Source organism: Plectrocnemia conspersa, unplaced genomic scaffold (genome assembly GCF_051122295.1).
Source record: "Plectrocnemia conspersa isolate PC_06_02 unplaced genomic scaffold, ASM5112229v1 ptg000008l, whole genome shotgun sequence".
Taxonomy (NCBI): Eukaryota; Metazoa; Arthropoda; class Insecta; order Trichoptera; family Polycentropodidae; genus Plectrocnemia; species Plectrocnemia conspersa.
In genome coordinates this window covers 7,706,668-7,730,826 of record NW_028277172.1, presented here as the reverse complement: position 1 = coordinate 7,730,826, position 24,159 = coordinate 7,706,668, and the positions used below count along the sequence as shown (strand labels likewise).

The 24,159-nt window shown below is 28.3% G+C and overlaps 1 protein-coding gene across 6 annotated transcripts in view; it reads left to right on the top strand.

Moving 5' to 3' along the window:
• grh (grainy head) overlaps positions 1–24,159 on the top strand; it is a 185,228-nt gene that overhangs the window by 144,385 nt on the left and 16,684 nt on the right. The gene's annotated exons all lie outside the window — the stretch shown is intronic.

Below are 24,159 nucleotides of genomic sequence, written 5' to 3'. Positions count from 1 at the left end.
TCAAAAGTGTCTCCTTGAGTGATGCGATTTCCCATAAATCCCGAGGCGCAATTTTGTCAAATTAAATAACGGGGTCCAATTTGTCAGGCCTCGGGGCGAAACGCCAAATTGCGACCTCTCGCGTGACATTAAATGTTATCAGGCGAAGGTCAACGTAATTCGATGGCTTCTGAGGTCACATATGGATCGATTAGACCTTTCGAAAATCTCGCTCCATAACCGATTAAAACTTATTCAATTTATGTTGTAATAAAGTTAGATTTCATCTTTACACCTTTGACTGTAAATAATTCTGTACATAAATTCCCATAAAACTTTAATGTTTGAATTATGCAATAAAATTAAAACCTAATTAAATTACACACATAATTCAAAGTATCTAAAGTTTTAATCAACTTTAACCTAGCCAAGTTTAATAGCTTAAGTTTGAATACACGAAATGACATTAATGTTTATTTAAATAAATCACGTCACTCAACTATGGTTTAAATCCATGAAAACCACTTGCATATAATCCAAAGTATGCTTTTACTAGTTGTTTACTTGCATAATTGCTTATTATAAAATAAACTTTAAATACGAATATTATTGATAAACGATTGACTGTAATTATAATTAAGCACAAAGGTTTATCTTTTACAAAAAAATCGTACGGTCCGCTGATGTACACTTAGTATACACTAAAAATGTAAAATAATTATTATACAGCCAAAATAGAAACGTTTCACTATTCCAAAGTTTTAATAAACGTCATAATTCTTAATTATTATTAAATTAATATTTTAATATAAAAAAAAAATGAGATTTTTGCACCATTTTTAATACAAATATGGCTCATAAAATCCATATTTATCAAGCAATAATCCGTACAGTGCAAAAATTGACGCATTCTGGTGATGTACACTTGGTGTACATTAAAAAAAAAAAAATATTAGTGATTTAAAAATGTTAAAATACGAGAAATATTACGAAATAGCCAAATATAGCCAAAATAGAACGCTTATCCAAACTTTGAATTAACAGCATAATTTATAATTAAATTTAAAAAAAAAAAAAATTTAAACAATATTATTATATAATGAATAATATAACTGATAATTTAGCACAATATCTATCGATCAATAGTCCTTACAGTACATAAAAACGTTGCACTCCGGTGATGTATACTTAGTGTACATTGAAAAAAATGTGTAAAAATGAATGATTTAAATTTAATTTCGAAATATATTGATATAGCCAAAAATAGAAACGTAGCACTTATCTAAAGTTTTATTAAATGTCATAATTTATAATTAAAATCAATTTTATATTTTATTATTTAAAAACAATTTTTTAACTAAACATAAAAACATTATTGATAAACGAATAACCTAACTGATAATTTAACACAAATAGCGCTCATAAAATTAACATTTAATAAAAAATAATCCTTACTGTGCAAAACATGACGCACTCCGGTGATGTAAACTTAGTGTACATTAAAAAAGTAGTGATTTAAAAATGTAAAAATACGAGCAATATTACGAAATATAATGATATATTCAAATTTCAAACGTTACACTTATTTATAGTTTTAATAAACGTCATAATTTCTAATTTAAATAAAATTTATATTTTAATTTTAAAAAATGAGATTGTACACCATATTTAGATATATAATACATATATTATCATAATAAAATGATATGTTCACTCAGTATACATCACAGTAAATAAAAATTTAATTAAATTGCAATATAAATGCTACGTTAACATAGGGTTTAACTTAATTCAGTCAATTCTCTAGTTCAACATCATAGTTTTCATTTATCAGATTAAAATTAAACTTTTTTCTAAAGAATAGACTTTCTTAAATATATTTTTTAAGATTTTCTAAATTCAAAATTGTGTTATTATTGGTTTTATTAAAAATAAATTTATCAGGTAAGAGATTTTTTATGTTTAACCAAAACTATTTTAGATGACAAAATCATTTATTGCCTTTCACGAATCTCGTCTTAATGTGATACATTAAATGTCTTTATATAATATACCAAGAACGGAGGTTGTAAAGTATCTTAGCAGAAAAAACATATCGTGTGTTTTTCTTTAGAAAGTAAATAACAATGGCTTGTATTGGAACGTGATAAAAATATTCCAATACCGCAATTCTATTAATGAATTTATCTGAATTACCGGTATTTAAAGCTCTAAACCGCAACTATAGTTTAAAGTTCTAATCCAAGCTCCCTACAAAGTCCGCTACCGCCGTAAAAGTCGCTTACGAGCTCGTTTAATAATTTAATTAACCCTTTGCACTCGGCACCCGCGCGACTTTTACGACTTCCCGCGCAGGGCAACCAAGCGTATTATTTTTTGCTGCGGTCGATTTGTATTCAGGATACGATTCGCGCATAGAATGGGCTCTGTGGCCATACAGGGCTGGCATGAGAAAAATTCCCTTTGTCGAGTGCGTGGCATTGGAAATTAACGAGAGCGGCCGTTTAACGTAATGACACTTTATTGTCCGCTGGAAAAAGAGCGGCCGCATTTCGTCACGTTACTGCTACTCCGAGCCTCGCAAAAAGTCAGAGCCGGCTTCCGACAATAATCGAGATTCGCGGAATTAGCATATTAATCGATTCCTCGCGGGCTGTGTAATTTATATAAGCTTAATCGCATACAACATCTCCCGTTTCGATCCGTGCCGAAGCCATGACGTCATTCGAAAAATACCGGATTAACATTTTGCCTTCGTCTGTGTATAGATACATTTAAAACGCATCATTTCTGAATTCTTTCAAATAAAATAGTCTAATAATTTTGCAAATAGCGTAAATAAAAACGCCAAATTTATTTTGTCGGTCGCTCACTGTCGCGAAGTACCGCAGCTAATATGTAAAATTAATTTTATATTAGTTATTAATTATGGTAGACGATTTACTATGTAAAAGAAGCTCTTAAATATCAGGCATTATACAATATAGTTATTTCCCAATTACATTCAACGACGATTATAATAAACGATGAATATTTTATGATAGTTTTAGTACCTATAGTGGTTTTTATCTGAACGTAGAAATTATTATGGAATTATATTTTATGCCTTCAAGCGATAGTGCGATTTGTTTGAATGTGAGAATACACAAAATAAAATAGCTAGGAAAATTTTATGTAAGGTTTTTAATCAGCGATCAAAAACAAGGATTAATATTCATGATGCAAAGTATGCACTGGCGCAGGTAATGATAGAAAAATAATTTATTTTTTTGCATCTGTTGGTAATTAGGATAACATTTATGAACGTCATTGATTCATAAGTTACTTAATTAATAAATAATATGACCTACAGAATAGATAGAAAAGTGTTCTCAGACAGCATTGTAGTATAAGTCGTTGATTATTGACCTGAAGTTTGAATCTCATACATTATTATTTTAAAATTTCTATCGTGCCTGGGAGAAAAAAAATAGTGATAATTATTAAAATATAATTCCGGTCATTTCGATTTATCTAATCTCACGGAAGAATATCATGATAATTAATTAAAAATAAAACTACCTCGTACATATTAGATGTTAATATTTTTTAATAAAAAACTAATTTAGCGCATAAAGAATATCTTAGTGGTATATGTTTTAAAAACAAAAACTTAAAAAATATGTGCTATAGAAAAGGTTAAAATGACTTTAAAAAAAACATTAATTACTTAACTGACTTGGGAAATTAAAACGGTATTTTATAAATTTTTGTAAAAAAATTAAAATAAAAATAAAATATAAATGCTTAGAATTTTATATGTAATTTAATTTAATAGAACACTTTTTAATTTATTTTTATTAATATTGCATAATTTTATTTTTTATTAAAATTCAACTGTATTTATTGGATTGCAAAATTTATTTTTAACTTTCGTTCAATATGTTAAATTGCTTATTTAATTAAGTTATGATTTATTTGTACAAAAAGTTAATAACTTCGTGACATTGAGTCTGTAATTAATTTTTCTTTTGCTTAACAATTTTATACATTTGTTTTAAAATCTTAATAGTGAGTAATATGGCACAATTTTTTATTTTTCTTGATCTAAATCCATTCTGAAACTTTCATAAGCTGAAATATTATTGAAACATTATATTCATTTTTCTACTACTTTAATACTACTTCAATATAGAAATATTTAAGCATATATAGTATTTTACTTAAAAAATATAATATTCAATAAGTTAATAATTATAATATGCAGTGAAAAAAAACGATGAAACGATAAATTAATCACATTAATGATTTATTTACAAAACTCAATATATCTTTGGATATAAAGTGCAATAAAAAAAGCTACAAAATTAATTTTCTAATCGTGGAATTTCATATACATATTAGTTGAAAAAACAAAATTTCGTTTGTCGGTCCCTCACTATCATGAGGTACCGCAGCTAGTCTTTCATAATTATTTTTAGATATTCCAATATTTTCTAAAAAAAAAACGTTTACATTAACTACTAATTATCATGTGTTTTCAATAGCAGAAACAATAATGAAATCGTTCAGAAGCAATTTTCATGAATTATTTTGATTATTTAAAATAATTTTATTTCGAATATTTCTTATAGAGATTCTAATGATGTCGAATATTTGCAAGATCTATTTACTATATGTATTTAAATGTAATATATAAAAAATACTGATCATATAAATAAATAATATTGGATAATTGGCGTTTTTAAATGTAGTTCTTAAACGTATTTATGGGTTATCGTAAAATACGTTATACATAAATACCATCATTTAATGAAATCATGATTTATGAATGCAAAAGGTTAATGTTTTCTTGCCATCGAGACTGTTATTATAAATAAATTAATTTTGTTTACGCTTAGCGATAATTTTATAATCATAAAAATGAGATACAATAACTCATAACGACGTGCGATGATAATAAAATACATTTCAATAAATGATATTTCATCGAATGTAACTAAACGCAGTCACGTAATATAACCGATGTTGTTTATGTTAAATTTAATAAATAAAAAACTTCCGCGAATATCGACGAGGGGTCAACGTTGGTCAACCTCGAGATTGGATAATTGCGCACAGATGCTGTGTAATTACGAGACATAAAGTCGAATCGATCCAACATAGAGTTATCAAACCGCAATTTTGACCTTTGCCGAGTTATTATTAAATTCATTAAGGTAAACGCGCAGTAAAAAGAAGAGAGTTTCTCTGCGGCTTCGTCTGCAATCCTACACCGCCCATTGTGTGCTTCATAGTGCCGTCCTCGGTTTCGGGTTACGATTTCGCTCCTGTGAAAAGTACACAGGGCCGGATTCACGCCCACGCTGTCCAACCGCAAAAAATACCAGCGGTTTTGTCGATCGAACGAGATTCAGCTCTTATTAAGCTACTTTTAAACGCCCAATAATTTTATTTTAATGATACAATACTTCACATAACACTATTTTTTATTGCATGAATATATAAATATCAATATTTTACATGCGTGAAATGATATCAAACTTAAGGCTCATTTTTTTATTACTAGAAATATTTTATTTAATATTTTGTTTAAGGTTTGTTACTATATATTAATATCTAATTCATTAAAAAGGAACAAGCGCTTAAAAGTAGCCCAATTTTTTTGTTAACAAATCAAAATTTTCAATGGAAATATGTTTTTGTTGTTTACATCATTTAAATTTGCGAAATCACAAATATAAATCTATGAAAATTGATTTATCAAGCGCCTTTATATCCGATGTGTATTATGCACCTAATGAATTACCTCTTGCCCACGTAATTTGTGTTAAACAGATCGAATTTCATCATTTTACAATTTAATAACGATCGTGGGACGCTGAACGTCATACTGCTTATTATTTTGTCAGTGCGATTTAATTCGGGTTATATATCAAATGTCTGCGGTGTTGTGATATCGGTCAGATTTAAAGGAGAGTAGGCGACGTACGATACAAAAAAGTGTATCGGAACGTTTCGGCCACTTGATATTTTAGTCTCGGGTTGAAACCGTAGACGAGCCTTCCTCAGTCGAGTGAACTCGAGAGTACGCATACCTACATTTAACAATGTGACATGTATTAAATGCGACGGTGAAAGTCGACGTGACCTCACCCGCGTCTATCGAAATTTGGTTAATCATTGTCCGGAGGCGGCCTCCGCTCGTTACTGACGCATATATCACTCTGACGCTGCTTTATTATTATGAATTACGATAACAATAACCACAAAATGCTCACCGCGAACGAGAGAGAGAAGGAGCATCGAGAAAAATCGATCGGGTTTCGCGCCACCCCGCGCGTTTCGATCTTTTCGACGCACGCGAACTAAAACGCGATTACCGATTAATTACTACTTTGAGAAACCCCTATGGCTTTCTAATGATTTATTAGTATGAAAAATAGCTTAATTAGAATCTAACATAACGTAGGCATAAACATATGTAGTATTAATAATTGAGATTAGACTTGAACGCAATAAATTTATTTTATATACTCAATAAATATGTTTTTAAATAATGCAAATAACACATCTAAACCCTTATATTATTTAAAATCACATTACATATTTAAACCTAAGTTAGATTAAATTGTATAAATGCCATATTTAGACACCTAAAAGTCACTTTTTATGTAAAATCGCGCGTTGAATCTGGAAATAAATTTAAAAAATATGAAAATAGAACAATTTTCAAGATATGTATTGCTAAATATTTGTATTTTTATTCTGAAAAAATGTGTATGCAATAAAGTCATGTTTTACGAGATATGTATTGCTGAATTTCCGTATTTTTCATTTAAAAAAAATGTATTTACTTAATTGTAAATATCTCTGATTGCAAAGTTATCTAAATTTAATTAAAGTTAATTAAATTTTATATCAAACTTTTTTACAACACTTTTCAATCAGATTATTTGTTTAGGCATGATTGATGATTTTTAGCAAAATTTAAGAAAAAAATTTGATTGTACTGTGAATTATATAAAGAATTTTTTTTATATACTAAAGATAAAGCACAATTTATTAGAAAGAAATTAAGCAGATGTTAATCAAAATAAATTAGAAAATAGAGAAGCTATAAATATTAAAGTTAAAATACAGAAATTTAATTATTATCTATTTTCATGATTATCTACAGAATGAAAAATACGGAATTTTAGCGATATCTCAAAAACTTTTTTAATTTTTTAATTTTTTGTCAGATTCAGCGCTTTTTTTTAATTATAAAATAACTCAAATGTCATGATTACTGTGAGTATTATTACTTTGTTTTAATTTTATGTCCTTTAAGATCACTAAACTGTTAATTACGAGAAATCGTAACCAGCTAATTAAACTTATTTTTATAAATTAAATAAATATTTAAACATAACATAAAATATTTTAGATGCATTTTTATCAGCAGTATTAAATTGGTTTATGTTTAATTTGATTAGTTAAATGATTCAAATGCATGTTTGTGCATTTCAATTTATGTTTACAGATATAAGACACATTTAAACCGAGATTGATTTATATAAATGTCATATTATGACTTTCTAGAGATATATTAGTAATTAAAAATAATAACATAAGCTAAATATTAATCAATTTAAACGTCACTTAAGTTATGTTAAGTGTATGTATTAAACTAAAACTGTATTAAAGTAATCTATTTTAATTTTATATTACATTTTATTTAGTTAACTCAGCTTTTTAAATTGAATAACTGTTTAAACATAATTGGATATATTTTCCTGAGCCGTATTATATTAAGACCCTTTACAGATTAAATGATTTTAATTCATTTATGTTCATGAACCTAAGCTTAGGTTAGATAAACAGAAAAAAGATATAAACATAGGTTAGATCAAATTGTATGTATGACATTTTTTTATTATTATTTAAAGTTACTACACAATAGTTTTTTTTTTAGTGATTCGATAGTAATTAAAAAATCTAATATTTTTTCAACCTTACTTTGGTTAACTTTCGTATTAAACCAAATCTGGAGTCTCAGCGTCAAATATTATCGGTTCTTCAATGCATATAAATGTTATTTTCAATTAATTTATCTGTTAGGTTTAAATACACTAAATAGATATAAACGTGACCGATTAATAAAACTTAATTTTTAAAATCAGATACATATATAAACATATCTTTAGATGTATTTTTTATAATGTGTTATATTTTATTTAAAAAGTCTTTTTAGTGATTAAATGATTAAAATATACTTTTGTACATATAAATCAAAGATTAAATTTCCAAATATGTGGTACTGATGTTAGAATTTTATATATGCTATAAAATACACTTAAAAGTAATAACACACAGATCTATTTATTTCATTAGCTGTATAAAAAATCACACCTTAAGATTATGTATTAAACTTAAACTGAAATCTTAGCAAAAAATATTATCGTTAAAGTCTTTATAAGATATGATTCGATCCAAATCGATCTTTGGTTTAAATTCAATAAATATATTAAACGATAAAGATTTATTTTTATGAGCTTTATTTTTATTTAAGTCATTTCATATGTTAAATTATTTAGATACATTCTTGTACATATAAACCTAAGATAAGCTTTACAAATATGAGATACATTCTAATAAAAATGTAACTGGTTTCCTAATGGAATAAAATATATTAAGAAATAAATTATAACAGTTAGTATTTTTTATTTTATGTTTATATTGTGATTTATATGCATGATTAGTTAAAATTTGTTTAGTGTAAAAATTAGCTAAATAAATTAAAAAATAAAGTCAAATTAAGCGCAACGACTGCCTAGCAGTCATCCGAGTGCAACCCAATCATCGAGAATACTCATGTAAAACTGTTTTGCAATTATAAAAATAAATGAACACATTTTGCTTAGTAAAATCACTTCACTCACAACTGTATCAAATATTGCATACTCCAAATCTTATAATCAAAACAAATATTTACGTATTCTTTCTGAAGAATCGCCTTCTGATTTATTTATGTATCTAAATATAACAATAATGTTTCTTCTGATTGCTAATAGCGAATAAAATAAAGTAGAAAAGTTCACCTCAGGTAGGTTCGTTCGTGCGTGTCTACGAAGGCGCGCCCACGCTTTGAGAAGCCTAGAGCTCCCGGTTGTAGGCAGGCATTGTCAGTCCCCCGGAGCAAATCCGCCGACTCGAAAGCAATAATCAATCTCGGACGGGTGTCAGCTCAACATTATTGCCCCGTCCGATTGGTTTGTCACGCGCGCAATACAATACAATACAATACCACACCGCGATTCAATTATTATTATGCTCCTTTTTTACCAAAACAAACAACGCACCGATCGAATAAATTAACTTTCTCTTTGTTGCCAACCTTATCGATACCGGCTTCTGTCCGTCCGCTACTTATACCACTGCCACCAATTAAATTGTATCAATCTAGTTTCTTTTTTTTTATCTAGGAATGTTTCTGACGCTACTGCTGCTCTTTATTACATCTGTACTTAATTGCTCGAGTTGACATCGAGAATGTTTCACTTTTTTTTAACACCGCTACAAAGTCTACATAATAATAATGTCGAAGCGTTTGATTTAGTATAGCTAATCTAGCATAATTGACTTTAATGTATTTGTTACTCGACTAATTGACATTTGACTAAAACATAATTAATTAATACATGAGATCGACTGTTTTTGCCTCGTTCAATCACATCAATTAGAGTAAAATAAAAATCGATTATATTAAAAAAAAAATTGGATGAAGCAATAAATTAATATATTTGTGGCAAAATACAGTGAAATTTAAACAGAACCCGTTTAAATTCATAAGACATATTTAATTACATACTTCGAGCGGTAATTTGTAAGTCAGATAAGTACTTAAACCGACGATGGGCTGTACTGTGAATATTAATTAATTATTATTTACCACCGATTCGATTCAAACATACAAAAGTTATTCGATTCGGTTTCTGTGCTTATTTTTTTAATAAAAATACTCGAGCCCCTGAAGGCGATTATGCGTGTAAAATTCCGCGAGTCCATTAAGGATGCCATTACATATAAAATTATTATATCTAAAGCTGTAAATTTGCATCGGAATCAAGCGGCTGAGTCGCATTAAAGATAAGGGAGCCGAACGCCATAAAATCCAAAACCGATCCGAGACTCTGACTCTAAATTGATTTCGCTTAATCTCTCCGATTGAGCAATTACATACTTACACACATTGAATATTACCCAATGACGCATTGGCGAAAACTATCATGACGGTCGTAAATCTTGGACACTTTCGAAAGAAACTGTTCGTTTCATTATTTATTAAAAAATTAAACGTTACACAATAATTTAACACTTTGCGCACTTTAGTTAGGCGATGGAAGTATAGAGACTAAATTAACTTGACATTGTGCAATATTACTATGATTGCAATAAATAAAATTTCAAGTTTGATTGTCACATTAATTAAGACTAAACTCAATTTGAGTATAAACATATTTATTTTATTACTTTATTTAGATATTAGTGTTTGTTTATATACTAAAAAAACATAAACAGAATATAAAAAAGACAATATTATAATTTATTTCTGAATACAATATGGTGTTTCTTTATTCCATTTGGGAAATTCGCCACATTTTTATTTTTGCGGATTGTCCTATGAACATAATTATACGAATTCCTACCTCCATATATTATTCCCCTAGCCGAACTCGTTTTCTTATACCTAGCTATACTTAAATTATCTCTACTTCTAGATTTAAATCTAATGTACATATTAATTTCTTATTTATATCTTATCTTATACCCATTCCAATATATCAATCATACTTCTACAACTAGTAAATATATTTTTATTTGAAACTACTCTCATTGCCCTAATTTGAAATTTTTCCAAGATCGTTTTACCTAATTTATTAAGCATATAAAATATTGTTGCACAATAATTAAAATGGGGCAATATAATTTTATTGTAGATTATTTTTTTATGTTTATACTATTATATTTCTTATCCATAAAATCATTTTATAATCTTGGATTTAAATGTACAAATATGTATTTAAATGATTTAACATATGAAGGGACATATCAGAGACGTATAAGAAAATGAGTACGGCCAAGGGAACTATGTACGGAGGTGTGAATTTGTAAAATAATATACTTAGAACAATCTACAAAAATAAAACTGTAGCGTGTTTCCTAAATGAAATAAAGAAACACTTTCGTGCATTAAGAAATAAATTAAAATATTAAGTTCTTTTTATTTTCTGTTTATATTTATGTATAATTAAAATTAGGGTAGTGTAAAAATTAGCTACATTAGCCAAGTAAATTAATACAATAAATAAAATAATAAACCTATGAAGGGACATATAAAATTTAATATAGCATATCTTAACCAAATTTTGACCAATAGGAGAGCGCAAAAAACAATTATTCTTTCTCAGAACTCAAAAATTCACGTCAAAAACAATAAAATTGTGTCTGTTTTGACGTGAATTTTTGCCTTCTGAGAAGTGATAATTGTTATTGCGCCCGCCTATTGACCAAAATTTGATTTAAAAACATTTTAACCTATACTCTCATATATCAATAAGGATAGCTATAATATTTTTAAAACATAGTGTAATATTGAAATGCAGACGAACTATGGAGCAATTTGTGAGATGTGACATCTGTCTGTACTTCTTTGGCTTTTTTTCACCTCAGAAAAATATTTTGGACATATTTTTACACGATGTACATATTTTTTGACTATTTTATTAATATGTAATTATAATGCTCCTTAAAATTTATATTAATATATAACATATTAATATATAACTATTTTTATATTAGTATATAACATATTTTTATAATTATTAAACACACATTTAATTTTATTCTCATAGTTTAAGTACAGTATTTTTATTCTTATTCCTATTATACTTAATTCATTATTTAAATTATCTACAACTTCTGTAACATTATCACCTATGTAATATATTGAAGTGTTGTGCACAAATAGATGTATTTTACATTTTTTTGTAGTATTAATTATATCATCAACACATAATATAAACAGCAATTGTCCCAATTTAGACCCTGAGGTACACCGTAAGATATTATTTTTTACTTTGGAATACTTGTAATTTATATAAACTTAATTAAAGCATCTTAAAACTATTTTACTTATACTGATATTCTCTGATTTCTTTAACATTATTATTCTATCAAATGTTTCGAAAGCTCTCTTGAAATCCAATAACTCTGCTACAATGATTTTATTTGCATCCTTGGCTAACAACCAATCATTTATTACTGCAGTCTCAGTATAATACTTTTATCTGAATCCCGATCGTTGTTTTCATAGAATGTTTTGAGAAATAATCAAATCCTTTAATTCTTGGATTACTTCTTCTTCCATCACCTTTTTTATACAAGACAATATGTTAATTGCTCTCATCCTTTTTTACAATTTTTTATTTTAAGTATAGTTATAATATAAGCAATCCTTTAATTATCATATATTTCTTCTTCATAAAGTGCTTTATTTACTAAATAATATAATTTATTTCTTATTTTTTCCCAAGTTTCATTAATTATATTTACATCTGATTCATCAGTACTGATTCCTTTTTTTAATTTACATATTATGCTAGGAATTTATTCTGAAGATACTGATTTAAATTCACTTTTTCATTAATCATTTTAATCCAAATTGTTTTGGCTTATTCACTATAGAAAGTCCTCGGTCCTCCGATTAATGGCAATGATTCAGAATATAATCAGACTCCTTACTTCTGCCTACTCTCTATTTTTTCTCAAGGGTTTACATGTAAAAACAAATAAATTGAGAATTATGTAAAAATTGACCGTCTTTTCCAGTCATCGTTTATCTGATCAGTGTTGATGATTCAGAGCAAATCTATTTTTTCTCATGATTTGTATCAGAATAAGAAAATGAAATAAGTTGCAAATAAATATAATTTAAAACAGATAATGTTCAATCTGCTTTTTATGTATATTGGTCCAAAAAGTGTTCATGGTGGTCCTAGAATGTAACTAAGAAGAATTTACTTAAATAAAATAATATAATTTATTAATTTATTTTTCATATCTTCAGTTGTAACTTGTCAGGCGTAAGCCCAATGCGTTACAACTAGGTAATTCTGAATATATATTTAAATCAGAAGAAAGAGACGAAATAGCGTGCAAATTAATATAATTTATAACTAATGGTTGTGATGAGTAGATTATATTTTTCTTGTGCTCCTAAAGTGTAATTTAGCAGAACGGAATGAAGTGCAAATTATTACAATTTAAAGTAAATGACATTCAGATTAATTTATTGAGTTTTTGTAAGTTGATCTTCAAGGTCCTAAAGTGCAACTTATTAAAAAAAATGGAACAGATGGCATTTTTTTATAAATCTATAGTACATATACAAAAATGTATTTAAATTAGTGTAATGTATTCAAATGGTGTAAGTCTGAATGTAGTGAATATATAGAAGCATTAAGCATATATTATTATTTTGGTAAGTTTTATGTTTTTTGCAATATAGTGAATATATATTAATTTTTTACGTTTATAAAACAATGTTAAAATCTGTCCACTAGATAATAATGTTTTAATTTAAAGAAACAACATGGACTTATAGATTTATACATAGATGTAAAAATAATAAATAAATAAAAATAACCAAACTTTTGAATCACGTTATTAATCAAACTTAATGTGTTATAAATAGATCAAGGTGATTTAATTATTATTAATTTAAATCTTGAAACCAAGAATCTTAACTATGAAATATCGGAATTTGAACCGTTCTATTTTAATCATTAAAATATTTATTTGTGGATACAATTTAGTTTAAAAACATATTTTTATATGTTAATACTTCCTTGATTTTCATCATACATGCGTAAAATAATAGAGAAAGTTATAATTAAATAGTACACGCATATTTTTATTTACAGCCAATATAAACATAACTATGGAAAGCAATGTTTCCATGGTGTAATAAATAATTGTCATAGTGTAAACTATGTTTTAATTGTGGCTTAGGGTAAAACGCAGTACTACGACGTATAAATAGTTGAAAGGGAGTATAAATAGTGAAGTAACAATGTCCATTATAAACGCGACCTTGTTATGCTCGTGTCATGTCACTGTCAATTACTCTAGCGTAACTTTCTGTCTCGCGTCCGACTAAAAGTGACACTATCAACTAATTTTAAAATAGAATCGAATAAATCTAGGAAAGCCCCGAAGCTGTAGCGCATACTTTTGATACTTAAGAATTTAATGAAATACTATAAAGCATTTTTTTATATATAATCTGTCTTATTCTCACTTCTTAAAAGTAGCAAAATCGTGCCGTCTTTGTAAGAATGATCAGTTAGGTGCGGCTGCGACGAAGCGCTATCTATATTTGTATCTATATCATAAAACAAAATAATGTGACCATTGTTACACAAATATGTTAAGCTACCGGTAAAGTTTTATCTGCGCCCCGGTTAAAAATAGTTAGGCGAGCGCTCGGCCGGGCCCAATTATGATAATGGCTTTCGCAATCGCGGATTCGATTGTTTCGCTAAATTATAAGGTTGGCTGATATCGATAAATCACGGTCGCCCGTGGGCGCCTTTTACACAAACTAGCGCCCGGCCCCCTCTCCCCTCCCCCCGCAAGCCGCACGGCAATTATGCAAACTCAACACCCAGAAATTATGTATTAATTGGCTACTTTGCGCACTTAATTAACGCCTTCTCTGACGAAGTGCGTGCGAATGATGTTTATTCGAACATTTTCACGCCTTTGGAAACATTAATAATATGCTTATTTTGAGAGCGATTGGACTATATTCTAGCACTGGTGACTATCTACTGACTTCTTGCGTGAATATTGTGAATTTCTACGTACATATAATAGTGTTTCTAATTTTATTTTGCCTTTCAGCGTATTTATTTTATGGCTTTTCTTTCATTAGCACGATAGATTCAATATCTATCGTGCTAATGAAATGTGTGAGAGTGAACGCGCCTAGCGCGTTCACTCTCACACAGAAGAGATGCTGATTTATAATTTAATAATTAGTAATAAAAATTAACGTGCATGTAACTTTTTCTCATTTAACATAATTTTGGTCTTGGACATTGTTTTTTTTTTGTAAATCTTCCGTTGCTTAATAATTAACAACGAAGTAAACACAATCAACAACTATTAAGTATTGAGACATCAGAAATCATAGTCTGTAAATATTTGACATTTATTTTATTAATTTTCAACTATTATTAATTGTTATTTTTTTAAATTATTATAAAAATCCAGAAAAACTCAAATCTGTGATGATCGATCGGAATTATATTTATATAATAATCACTAATTTAGATATCCATGACACGATATACAATAAATTGAAAATTCGAACCTAGGTCTTTCAAGTATTAACCACCAACTTATACTACTGGTTAATTTCTGGCTATTGAAAGTCTGCAAATGTTCAAATGTTTTATTAAGCTAAACCATTGTCGTTTAATTATTGTTGAATTTAATTTTTATTAAGTTTGAACTTTTTTATAAATAAACACTAATCCGATCCTCAAAATATGAAATAAATTTAAAAAAACAGTAGTCTACTGTATTTTTATTTATTTGAAGTTTGGAAGATTTTTTATATAAAAGTTTAAAAATAAATTTAACAACTATTAGAGATCTTCTAAATGACATATTTGAACATATGCAGACTATCAATAGCCATAAATTAACCAGTCCTTATAGGATTTGAACCTATGTCGTTCAGGTATTAATAACCGTCTTATACCACAAATATATCATGTTAGTAACACTGCAGATGTGTCTATAAATATCAATACGCACCTAGATAATTATTTCATTTAAATGATTACATAAACGTTAGTAATGAATGTATTAACACTTTACAGTCCGATGACTCAAATATGCGTCATTGTAAAAAGATTGTCAAGAGCTGCTTTTGCGATATTCAATACAATTGAGATGGGCCTTTTTTCTAACACTGTTTCCTGGTCGTGAAAGCAATCTTCCATCGAAGCAATCTTAAATTTAGAGTGACTACTTACAAGTTTAGCTTCATAAAATTTAATTTTGTATTATATACCATTTTTAAATTTTCAATATTTTCACAAAAATCTTATTTTTGTGGCACAAATTTATGTGCAGTGTAACTATTATTATCGGGCAGATCATACATATTTATTATTTCAATGGGTAATAAATATTAGTTAAAAAATAAGATACATTATTAAAGTGCTGCCAAAGCAAATATATATATATATATTATATTTGTTTTAGAAAAAAAAAATTTTTCTCAAACATACATATGTTTATTATATAGCACATCAATTTATAGATTATAATCATAAGAAATTCGGCAATTAAGGGGCTAAATTTTTTTTTCTTATGTATGCCATAATATTTTTAAATTTTCAATATTTCCACAAAAATCTTATCTTTGTGGCAAAAATATGTATGTACAGTGTGATTATTATTATTGAGCAGTTCATTCATTTTTACAGCGCTAAATTAAATTTGTTTTGGAAAAAATAACTTTCTTCTCAAACTACTACATATTTTTTTATTTTTATATAAAAAAATCGGCAATTAAAGGGTTAAATTTTTTTTGTATTATATGCCATAATATTTTCACAAAAATCTTATCTTTGTGGCAAAAATATTTATGTACAGTGTGACTATTATTATTGAGCAGATCATAAATATAAGTTGAAGCTTATTTATACTTGGTCCATCCAAGATGTTGTGTTGGAAATAGGGGTGCGTGTACGCATGCATGCATACATACACAGTTTTCCGCGAATTTGTTTACACCGATAGGAGAACGTTACAAATACTAAATCAGGGCTGTTTTAAGGGTAGGGTGACCATACGTTGGAAATTGAATTCAAAATTAAATTGTGTTTTATTTTTATTATAAATTATTGTCATGTTGTGGTATTTTGTAATCAATAAAACAATTCCTGTAATATTATATTGGTATTTTTAAAAATATTATATTGGACAGATGTTCAACCTGGAGAGTGATACCACAACTGCTCTCATGTTTTTGAGTTAAATATGCATATAAATAAGCAAAATAAGTACACGTTCCTCAAGATATTATATTAAAAAAGTAAAAATTAATTGCACTTGTAATTTATCATGGTCACTCTATTATATTTTCTCACCAATACTGTGACGATGAGCGTTCATATCTTGGACGGACTGTACTTTTATGTACTATCTTTACGATTTAAATATATTTAAAAATAAAAAAATAGTTCTTATAGTTTGGAATATGACATTAACCATCATTTTTGTACAAATGCACCGTTGCGAAAGACAAATTGAAATTCAATTAGCTATATGTAACAAGAGCGCGTTGAGTAACTGAAAATGTCAACAGGTGAGACAATACTCCGAGTGGGCTTTGCATTGTGACTGGAAATAGCTTAAGTTATTGGTTTGTCAGTTCCGATGCCATTAGTCTGCTCCAAGGTATGTTTGGAACATTCGATAAAAACATTACGCGGAATTCGACTGTCCGTTTTAAAGTTCAGAATGTAAATAGCATTTTTATGACTCGAGCGGTTCGATTAAATCGCTACCGCTCGTTCGTTTTTACGACTCGAATTAACATCGATTTTTGTCCATTGCAATCCTAAGACAATGTATCATTTTTTGTTGACAAAAGACAATGGCGCGCGATCTGACCTCGAGCTATTATCTCAATTTATGATTTATTCAATATTCTGCAATGCCTATCAATTATCTCGCTATCCGGGTGAGCTTTGTGTTAGCTAGCATTTTTAACGGCTATACATCGTTCCTATTATTCAAGTCCAAATATGATAACAATAGATCAAACTAGCGGTGTGATTAGTATTTTTTTTTAATTATGATGAAATATAAACAAAGTACTCAATATTATTATGTATGTTTGGGGTACCGGCAAACAGTCAAAAGTATATATATAGACATTCCTAATAAAATAATATTACTGTACGAGACTAACAAAGAGCTATGAATGATATATCAGAATATAGGAATACCTATGTGTGATACAATAAAACATTTTATATGATTGGATTAATTCCTAAGAGAAAAAGTGTAAATAATTGTAGAGGCTGACCTTATTTATTTACAAAATGTCTGCGGTCTAACCGCATATACATATGTAGATACAATAAAGCCATTATCGTTAATAAAACGATAAAAAATATTTGTAATCGAGCACTTTTCTATTCAGAAAACAGAGCTTGGATAATGTTGACAGTCGACGGGAGGATAGGGTCAGCGAGACAGGCTTCCGTCGGCTCGGAGGCAGTGGCAATTTGGAGCATTCAGATGGCTATTATGCAGATGGCAGGCAGACGATGTCCAGCAGCATTTCCGACGATTAGCCACAGACCTAAGTGCAGCGCGTGCAAATCACAATTACATTAAATTGCTCCTCCTGCGGTCTCTGTATTTTATTTATTCGCTAACTAAATCGATCATACGTACCTATGTATCTCATTTCAATTTTATAACGTTATTAGAATAAGTCATTTTAAATGTATTTATGGATATAAAATAATAATTTTAATATGATAATATATTTCTTTAGTCATTAATCGATTCATATTTATTATTTTACAATGAGTAAGAATTACGCAAGGGATATTTTTAATGTTCTTCCAAGGTTTCAATATGCTTCCGCTAAAAGCTAAGCATCAACATGTTGTGTTTATATAGTTGTAAATCCCGCAAGGTCTTGACATACTTTAAAATAGAGCATAAAGGACATGTGCATTTTATCTCTCTCTCTATTCCGCATACGTGTGTAAATAATGTTATTAAAATATTTATATATTTGTATAGCTTGAAACGAACTCAAATGAGTGAAAGTAGTTATATAATAGTTTAAAAACTATGAAAGCCTAAACTGCATAGAAACATATATGTGAATATTAGCCGCAGAGACATTGTCTTCTAAATATATGCGTTCGCAAATGTTTCTCAATTATTTTGTATGTAATTTTCTATTAATTTTAATTAAGCAACTTTAGTATTAAAACAACAATCTTTTTCTATGTGTCGTGTAATGCTTGTTTAGATTCAATTGGGAATAGATATTCCCAATTTTTTCTTTCTTTTTTTAATTACTGACATGTTGCAATTTATGACTCATAATATACATTGTATGCAGTCTTGAAATATTTGCACAAATGTGGATAAGTTTCAGAGACTTCATTTAGGAAGATGAAGGCATATGAGAATTATTTAATGAAATACTATAAATCTTTAATCTTTTCTCAAAACTAATTGACAAGTCTGATTTAAAATTGAAATTTTAACAAAATATTTTTATATTTAGAATCAGAAGCATAAGAAACATTAATTTAATTAGAAATACTACTAGTTTTAAACATTTTTTTTATAAATATTAATAAAATTTTTGCCCCCCCCCCCCTCCTCACCAGGAAAACTCTGAAATTATATTCATGATTCTACACCAAAAGTATCAGGTTATCCCTCAAAGAAAATCTTTAAAAAAACAGTCTCAAATCTATCCCGAAAATATTTTTTTAAATGTGTCATTTCAGTGAAATCATATCGCAATACGTTTTCACCGGTAAATATATATTTTTATCAGTAAAAATATAATGTAATGTTATATGTTTGGAACTTTTGCATACATTTACATACTTATCAATTTTTATTTACATGCGATTATATATATGTCACAGTGAATGTTAATTTTTTGGTGAAGTCCGAATACATTTTCACCAGTAGATATATATTTCTACTAGAGAAAAATGCTTTTACTGATGCTGCTCTAAAATGTCTATGAAACGCAATTTGACAGTAGCGAAACATCCGTTTGCTGTTGAAACCCAAACCTAACCCAATGAAAGTTCTAAAACTTTTAGTCCAAAATATTTATGCACTTCTATATTAAAAAATATTATAGCTATCTTATAAAAATATGATATAAGAATATTAGTCAAAGTATATTCAAACCGAATTTTGGTCAATAGGAGTGCTTAAAAACAATTGTCACTTCTCTGAAGTAAAAAATTCACGTCAAAAGCAATAAAATCGTGTCATCCTCATCGCAGTGGGAAAGCCTGGCTTTAGATGTGCTGCATTAGATTCTCACTTACTGTTAGTCGTAACATTGTTATATAAAGTCTTAATATGAATGCTAGATAACGGAGCGTTTTTAGGTCAAAAACGACGGCACGATTTTATTGCTTTTGACGTGGTTTCTCAACCTTGATTTCGGGTAGAAAAATGCATGTCATTAAATGAAATGCTAAATAAAAGCTGAAATGATGCGTTATCTTTATAAAAAAATCTAAGGTCATTGTGAAGGTAGTCAATAGTCAATCGCCTACTTTTTAGCATTGCAAAATAAAACATTTATTCAGTTAGAAGGAATTATGTTAACACAAAATACTTTCATGATTTATGCATATCGTTAAACTCTACGATAAGACATTGAATGTGCTTGTTTTTTTATGTAAAACGCTTGTTACTTTAACAATTTATTGCGTTAGTTCATAGCGTCTTCTAAGTTGCCTCCATTTTATAGAATCTATGTGAAATGCAGTATTCTTTTAATTTTTTTAGATAGAGTCATCTATCTATAATTAGATTAAAAAAAAACTTATGTATTTAAAGTAAACTATTACATTAAGGTTGCTTTTTATATTTAATAAGGATGGAAATAAAAATGTGTTTATTCTTATCTCTGATGACGTCACGTGTTTTCTGGCCTTGTATTTAGTAGGAATTTAGCAAAAAATTGAAAAAAATAAAATTAATTTAATATGTCATAATCAATTGGGCAAATTTTTGATTGGATTGATACTAATTACATTAAATTATGTATTGTGGATGAGTGATAAATATAATAAATTATATTACTTTTGATCTTACTTATATTATTCAGGCAAAAAGGTACGCTCACTTAAAAAAATTGCTTCATTAGTAATCTTTTATATTTTTATGACAGTCATTACGAGTCATAATTTGAATTTTTGACATATCTGCTTGTATAATTAGGTTTTAATTTTGGTTTACATGTTTTCACAACACGCACAAGGAAACTGTTTTGCTCTATAGGCAATAAACATACATAATAAAAATAGAGATCAACGGTCGGGTAGAAACGAGTATCTCGAGGTGCGTTTAATTCGCCGCCGTTGCGGTATTCGATATCTTAATATCATACTTTATGCGTTGTTTATTGCCGTTGGATCGAGGGGGAAAAAAGGAAATTAGTATTGTCGCGAGAGGAAAAATAGAGACGAGCGTAAAAGTAGCATGGATAAGGGCAAATTACCGTTGTGTGCTTTTCTGCCACTCCTTTGCTCGAATCTCATGAGGGCGATCGAGGAATTTACCGTAAATGTTTCGCGAAACGGCATTAACATTGCAACGCGAATCGAAGCCTCTCCGCTATGTCCTGCTCGTATTCTATCTCTCTCTCCGATTATGTGTACGTGCATGAAATTGTTTATAATCTAGCCATTATGCGCAATATGAGATTTCCAATGGAGCTTTTCAACGGACGATTTCGAAAATCATTTTATAATATTATTCCGCCTGCGGAATAAATCAAACAACGCAGTGTACGCGGGACACAACAATGCTAAGGATAGCGATCTCGAGTCGATAATACCTACGTTTATAAAAGGCGAAAGCGTAAAGGATACCGCCGATAATTTTTTCGTGCTAATTCCGAATCGAATGTGTCAAAAATCTAATATAATAATAATTTAAAAAGCTTACCATATTTAATTATTACTGAAAATATATTGAGCTATAACTTAATTTGGAATAAATTGCTCTTGTCTGAGTGTTCGATACACGTTTTCGAACTCTGTAATTGTCGTTTTCGGCACCGGTGTCGGTATAATGGAGTAGTATAGTATAAGTTAAGATAAGCTTATTATCGCACGCGGCTCCAGCTTACAGTTTAATTATAGTCCGTTTTCTTTGTTTCGTCGTAAATTGGCAATGAAGATAGCGAATTTCTTCAACGAGATCTCAAGACAGCTTCCGATCAATTATATGCAAATCGATAAAAAATATACATTCTTAACGTAATACGCGACAATCTTAATTACCGGCGCTCCATTTAAATGTTACGTTTATCAAGAAAATACAACCTTTCCAACATTCCGATCTTACTGAGTAATTTCGCATTTAACACCTAGCGTTCAATTTCAATTATGATAAATGCGAAATTAAGGCAAATTTATATATAAAGCAAAAAAGTGTGAACGCGCTTTTAGATTGATTTAAAAATAATATAAATCAAATTCGCATTAACTTCGAAATATCTTTAGTCAATATTGCGTTTATTTATCGGCAATAAATTACATTATTATTAAAATTTATGTCATCTGCAATAAATCAAGATTAATCTCTATCGAATACCATGAAAATGAACGTCGATTTTATGTTACGCGCTTTTGACAGTAATACCGACGCGAAATGAAAGGCACTTTTCAAGGAAAATGATATCGAATCAAAGGTCAAGATTGTAATTAATCCCTTATGAATTTTAAACTACGTTGACATACAAAGACCATTCTGATTTCTCAGTCCGTTTAAAGTGTACGCTATTTTTAACCTTTTTCGGTCAATGAAAAGATTTATTAGTGTAAATATACGCTACTTTTGAGTGCATCTTTTATTTATTTGTATGAGCTGAAGTAGCTCATTAATAGAGAAATTGTTTTTAATTAAACATCACAATGTTCATCCGTGAGATTAGGAAAATCTGGGATAAACTAATCTGTGAGGATCGATCGCATTATAATTATATAATATTCACTAATTCTGATCTCCCAGACACGATAGAAATTATAAAAAAAAAACACAAAGATCCATATGGGATTTTTACTTTTATACCACACGTCTGTCATGCTGTTAAAAAAATTTAATACATTAAATAAATAAGTTAAAAATAAAAACTGCTTAATAAAAGCTATTTACTTTACGTTTATGTAATTGTATAGATTGCAATTTTTTTTTAAAAGTAGTTATTTTATGTTAAGTGAAAGAGATTTCTACTTCCAACGCGTTAAATCTAATTTATTAACCCTTCGATTGCCGAAACTTTTAAGTTGTTCATCTCATTCATTTTTAGACATATTAATAAAAAAGAATGTTCAGTAAAAGCCGCAAGAATTCCACTATAAAATAGAGCTTAACTTTATTATTTTTTCAAGTGAGTTAAAAAAACATTTAGTAGTGTAATTTTTTTACAAAATTAGGATTTTTTAATTTTTTTAATAGTCTCAATTTTAAAACAAGATAGCGGTTAACTAAAAAACTATTTTTAAAACATGTTTTATGTTTATATGATTAAAACTACAACAGTAGTCGTGTCTTAAAATTCGTTATATCTCACATTAATAACAATTTTAATTTAATCTAAATTTTAAAATGATTTTATGCTAAAAATTTTTTTTTATTACAAAGATTTTTTAACAGAGCTATGAATTTTGTACTGTTTTGAGTAACCATAAATTTGAAACAAATGGCGAATCAAACTAATTTAGCCGAAAAATATACATATTATACAAGTTATATTTTTTAGTTTTTTTCAAGTTTCGTCATTATATCAAAACTACGAAAATTACCGTGTATTCAAAAACCCACATAAGTGAACTAAAAATGTGAAATATTTCATCTTATTGCAAGTTATACTTTTAAACTTTACAAAAACAATATTAAAAAAATCTTTTTAAATTAACAAAAAAGAAAATAGTCCTAAATCGATTCCCATGCGTAATTTCTTCTTATCGGAGCGGGTTCTTAGATCACCAAAACAAAGATAAAACCGCCGGCCGGTTAGATTAGTAGAAAACTCGCAAAAAATTGTTGGTTATGCGAATACTGTCGATTTTCCGAGAAAGTGTGCATATTTTCACATCTGGCACAAACATCTTCGGAAAAGTTTCTTATCTGAGTGTCATCTTTTATTACCTAAGCAAAAATAATGTGAGTTTGAGCGATAAAAATTTGTAAACAATTTTTTGTCATTCCTAGACGCCTATTAAAACTTTAAAACGCCTTTATTTATGCATTATATAAAGGGCAGTGGTTGTAAACCTTTTAAAAATATTCGTACAAATTTAATTTTATATAATAAAAAAATTCTTGATTTGACAT